Raw genomic sequence first — 6,000 nt, forward strand, 5'->3', positions numbered from 1 at the left:
GGGAAGCTCAGATGTCCAGAGCAATTTTGGTTTCCAATCCCACATTCAAAAGCCAGAGTTAACCCTGAGTTGCCAGGCAGACAGAGATGACGACAAATACTTTCCTACTTCATCCAGCCCATTCTTTTGAGGATAAAAATTTTACAAACAAGCAGCCTCAAGCCCTCCACGCAGGACACCTACCTCTCAAATACGACCATCTCACATGTCTGTCCCTCCCAGAGACTAGACAACTAATCAAAACTCCATGCTCAATAAAAAATGTGAAGTATTAAGGCAAACAGAACAGCAGCTCATCATCTCCTTCTCCAGTTTTGCCTGCACAAATTGCAGTTAGTGTGCAAACAGGGACATTGATGAGAAATTGGAAATGCTCCTTTTCCACATCATTACTTTCTCCCCCACCCCAGTTTCACAGAGCTGTTTGAGGGGCTCAGCTAAAGCCTGATGAAGTTTTACTGGACTACAAAGTTATATTCAAATGGCAAACTCTGAATAGAAGAGAACCCACTAAAGCTTTAATATGTAAAAGAAAAAGAGAAAAGAACTTCTAGCATGAAAAACAAAATCACTCTGTACCTCCTTACTGCAGACCTGCAGATTTGACTGAGGTTTTAGGCCAGAATCTGCTGAAATATCCACTTAGGGACAAGGCTAAATGCAGCAGTGAAAAAGAAAGCCCCTCCCCTACCCCATGGGTTAACTGAAAGCACTGAGTCAATGAAAAGGTACAGGGGCAGCAATTTCAGGATTATCAGAGAATCCACAGAAATTCCTTTTGTGGGTAGAGTTAAGCCTTAGGAAGTGAAACAGATGCTATTATAAAGAAAACTGTTGTACTACAAAATGCTGATAAGATCAGGACTACTGCCCTGAGCTGCAAGTTCTCAAGCATGGAGAACCAAGTTATAATTACTGCATGCACAAGCTGCCTGGTAAAGCTCTGCTGAAATTGGAATAAACCCTTCCCAGTCCTACTAATAACAGAGCTCAATTCAAGATCTACAAGCTTCAAAGACGGGTTTTGAAAACATTTTAGTGATTTCAGGAATGGCAGGGAGGATGGGGAAGGAAAGAAAGAATGGACTGAAGTTAACAGATTAATTACCTTTTTTTATTAAGTTTCTTTTATGTGCTCCCATGACCGAGTGACTGCAGCACCAACACAATTCTTTGCAAAACAGGAATCTGCTTCCTTATCCTTAACGAAAAGTTGGACTCTTTGTGAATGACTCCTATTCACAAATACTCAGAGGAATTAACTAAAACCTAAGTGACAAGAAGATTTGTTCAGTGCTATATGGCTGTGGGAAGAGAAATTCTCACTGCCACACGAGAGTCTCAGATTTACCCTGAAGTGAGAAAAAGAGAAGTGCAAGAATACAACACATTCAAGCTCTTTCCACCTACTGTCTCCAGCATTAGCTAGAATTTCTAGAAATGAGCACCGAAGGAGACAAGGTGCAACTATTCCTAAAGATAAATTTAGCACCTGAACAAATCCTAAAATGAGCCATATCTTCCCCAGGATATAAATGAGCTCCTTGCTCTGCTCTTTTGCTCTGTCTCCAGATATAGCACAGTCACTGCAAAGTAACATAGCCTTGATGAAGCCTATGGAATCGCCTCGTGAGATAAAGATCTGGGGGAATTCTCTGATGTCTAATACAAGTTGCTTGTAGGCTGCTGCCTAGTCATTATCACAAGCTGTTTCTTGGTTCTCTTCTCCCATACATTATTTGGTATATAAAACAAAAAGGTGACTTTGTTGCTCCAACCATTGATGCCGCACTTATTACATATCAGCATGAACACCAAGTTAGGTGCTACAGCAGAAGCAGACTGTCATAGGGATGAAGGCTTCACCAAAACCAACCTAACCCATGAATTTCAAGAGAAGCCACAACTGGCAATTTAAGAATTAAAATATGTTCTTATAGAAAACAGTTTTCATTAAAAGAGAATCCAAATATCTAACATCGGCTATTAATGAAGAATTCTCCTCCCACTACCTCATAAAAAGAAAAATACCCAGTGACCCACATAAGGAACTAAAAATCCAGTCCTTGAATTGGGCCCTGGATATCTGAAATAATCAGGAGGCAAAAAATGTACCATGTGAAACGCAGTTTTTTTATTCCTAGGACCTTCACGCCCTCTGGATTAATGAGTATCTCCTGAGCAATACCTCCATACACACACCACTTGAGGCACATACTTAAGGTTATGGAATCTCAGCCACTCATTCCTAGACCCTAGAGCAAAAGCAAAGTAATTATTTTAAGCTGACTTATCTTAATAAACACCATGACCTTTGTAAAAGTTTAGGTCAGGATTTTCAGGAGTGACTGGTGATTTCTGAGAACCTAACACGAGACATCCCCAAAAACCAGACCACAAACCACTCTCTGAAAGTCAGACAGCTGCTTTATGGAGACTTACCTTGCTGCATTTAAGAAGGTATTAAGTATCAGCTGATGCCTGAAAACCTTGGCTTTATTTTTACATTCCACAAAGGAATGCACGTACTAATGTGCGTGCTGTAGTAACAGCCTGACAAAACTGCTCATGGTAGTGCTGCGCACCAGCCTCGAGTGGAAAAGGAGCAAGGAGCACCAGCAAGACAGTAGCTGTGGTCCTGCCTTTCCTACCCGGCTCTCCCTGGTAACCAGAGACATCGCCAAGCAATGCGAGAACCCACGGGATGAGCACCCACACCCAACCATCTGCTAAAAGCAACATTTTCACCCGCAGAATTAAAAACTCATTTTTCTTCAAAGACAGGCAGCCCACAACGCCCTTTTCGAGGATGGTTGCGAGAGCCTTTGGCTGCCAGAGCAGTGATAGATTTGCAGGGGATTCGAGCAAGTCCGAGGAGCAAGCGAGCTGAGCACACCCCCCGGCTCTTCTTTCGGCACTGCAACTCCCCGACAAGCAACTCCACTCCCTTGTTGTTTTGTGCTGACAGGATTCCCACCGCCCCTGTGTCATAAGCTGAGCCAGCTCTTTTGTCTGCCGGCTTGTTCTACAATTATTTACTTGGCTGTCCGGGATCGAACAGAATAGGGCTTCACCTTGCTGGTAGTTTCCATCTTTCTGCCATTTTCACGCCACATACCTTCCAGGCAATCTTAGCCTTACACTTTCAAGGTATATTTTTCTCCAAGGGCGTCACTTTGAGAAGAACAATCCGTACTTACAATCCGCACTTGAAAGAAGAAGTAGAAGTGACTTTTCCCCCCTCTTCCACAAGCAACAGCCATTACGCATACCACAAATACTCCCAGAGCAGAGCTAGCTGAAAGCAGTGTATACTGACTGGTTATTAGCCTCCATCTCAAAAGAAGCTAAAAAAAGACAAGTTCAGGAATCGTTTCAAAAACAAACTGGAGAATGTAGACACTTCTGCATTTGATCCTGGTTCTTCTGCCTAATACAACCATTTTAGAGACACACACACAAAAAAGCGCAGTATCTTTAAGGTACACCTTTGAAATAAAAAATTTCAAGCAAGGTTGGCACTGGCGCAGTGTGCTACCATTTAGCATACAGAATTACGTGGACACGCATTTCTCCCCCTTTGCTGTCATGCCAGCTAACAGTTCTTGTCTGTCTCCCCAGTTTATTCCTGCCTCCACACAGCCCCCCGCACACCAGCTCTGAACTGGTATACCGCGGTTAAATTTTTACTCCCTGGTATGCAGACTCCCCTGGTGAATGCAAACAAGTTGATCTGCAATATTTACCCTACTCAAGGTGAATATACTGCACCAGCATCACTAATATTGGGCACTTCAATATGGCCTTTTCAGCACGCTCTAGCACCTTAATAACATTGTTCACCAGCATGACTATGAATATGAGCCATCCCTCGCTGGGGCAGACCATCCAGCCCACTACTCCGTCTTCAACGGCAGTACCAGGAGACAGTATTTTGGGACAACATGGGAACCTGCCTGCTTCCTGTCATACTTTCCCACCATCCAACTGTCATAGCACAGCACACCCCTGATATTCCTTTATAATCCATTCCTAAACTTCATGTCTATGAATTTCTCTAATTCCTTTCTTTATTGTTGTACTGTCTGCCTCCCCAGCAGTGAAACAGATTAACACAGCAGCAAGAGAGTTTTTCTTACAGCTTTGCCTCCTGGTGAAGCTTTGTGCACTTTGGCTTCCAGAATAAGTTGGTCTGAAATCAGACTAAGCTGCAACATACTACCAAAATACTTGACCATTGCTGAAATGGGCCAAAGTAACTGGATCAGTATTAGTGCACAGTATGCCAATTGTAAAACAGTATTATTTTTTTTTTTTTGCTGTTCCACATCAGCTAAGACCGGATCTGGCATGCTTATGGTCATTTGTCTTCCCAGAACAGGGCAAATGACTTAGGAACCAAGCCTATTAATTCATTAACATTCACTGGACTCCTACAAGATAAGCAAGTTTTGGAAAGAAGCACAGTCCAAGCTAGAAATAAAAACAGCCAAAGACTAATGCTAAGTTTATTGTGTTTTTCTCAGAAAGGGACTCCCCTAACACCCGAGTCCTGCCTACTATTCTCCACCCAGAGACCTGAAAGAGGAAGTTTTTGCCAGTCACTCCAAAGTCACTCCAATCCAGTAAATTCTGAAGCAATTTCTCTAGTGACTGCTCCCTGACCGACATACCCACCTCATTTCCCTATAACAGCTTAAGTAACTCTTTTTTTCAACTCAAGCCCTCTGAGAAGCAAGCACAGAGAAAACACAGCAGCAATTGGTTGCCTGCTGCATCCCATGCATGAGGGCTGCTTCGCCAGCATGCTTTATAGCACCAATAGTACAAATGCCATTCACCTGGCACCTTAGAGGAGTTCCTGCCACATGCATTGGTGTGGAAACACCAAACTGGCACTGCTTTGCAGGGACAGCTGGGTAGGACCCTACAGGCCACACTAAATGGAACAGGAGAAGAAATAAAGTTTGCTGAGCTTTAACAGTTCCTCCTCGAACTGCTGCCTGTGATGGCATAAAACAAATCATCTCATGCATGCAACCAACAGCTAAGGGGAAAGTCTGCCCTGAGCACCCACAGCAAACTTTCGAACACCTACGGTTCACCAGCCGTCACAATAAAGCTCCAGCCCTTTTACTTCATAGGGTTACAGGAGGTAAGGAGAAAAAAAAAAAAGCTCTGTTGTCCATACAAGGTTTCTTAGCTCAAAGAACTATCTGAAGCAAAACCTAACCCTCTTCACACTCAGGCTAACATCTGTAGAAATGGATAATTAAGTACAACATTTTTTATTTAAACCATGCAGTCCTTTGGCTCAATTTCAATACACATAAATGCTCTAAATGTCTCTGAAAGCCTGCTCAAGTTAGCTCTTTAACAGAACAGCACACAAGTGCTACAGTAACTGAAATACCCACTTATAATGAAGAAAAGAATTCTTGATCCTCTGGCATTTATCTACAAGGAATAGTAATTCTTCATTCCAACACAGAATTAACCTCCTACCAAAACCAAGCAGTAGCAAGTTAGCTCCTTCCTTCCCGCACATGAAATATAAAGTGGCTCTGCTTACTCACAAGATCAGTGGCAGGACACGCACTCTTCTCTGCCTGCCCACACCACTGACCAGAAACCCAGCCAAAGTCACAGCATCCCAGAGATCTTACACAAAGGGGTTACAGATGTCGTACGTGAAATAACCTGAGTGAGACATTAGCAGGCAAGTGTCTGCACCAAAAATAAATATAACACCAGCTTGTTCCATTCTGAATGGCACAGCAGCAGCAAGAAGACAAACGAGCCAAAGATCAAACCTCTACCTCCCCACAAAGGTTCTGACAGATTGGGGTTTCTATATCATTAGCTGGAAATCTGTACCTGTAAAGCAAATCAAGTTCTTGTGAAAACTCTTTATGAAAGAAGAGACCTGCAAGAGTACACCAGGGAAGGACTGCTCTGCACACGCCCGGTTCTTGCAATCTTTACACAGCACTTCCAAAC

General features: G+C 43.1%; 1 protein-coding gene across 1 annotated transcript in view; it reads right to left on the bottom strand.

Annotated features, from left to right (window-relative positions):
* Window positions 1–6,000, bottom strand: part of ARID3B (AT rich interactive domain 3B (BRIGHT-like)) — a 29,774-nt gene that overhangs the window by 23,070 nt on the left and 704 nt on the right.

Source organism: Cariama cristata, unplaced genomic scaffold (assembly GCF_000690535.1).
Source record: "Cariama cristata isolate BGI_N322 unplaced genomic scaffold, ASM69053v1 scaffold22325, whole genome shotgun sequence".
In the NCBI taxonomy this organism is placed as follows: Eukaryota; Metazoa; Chordata; class Aves; order Cariamiformes; family Cariamidae; genus Cariama; species Cariama cristata.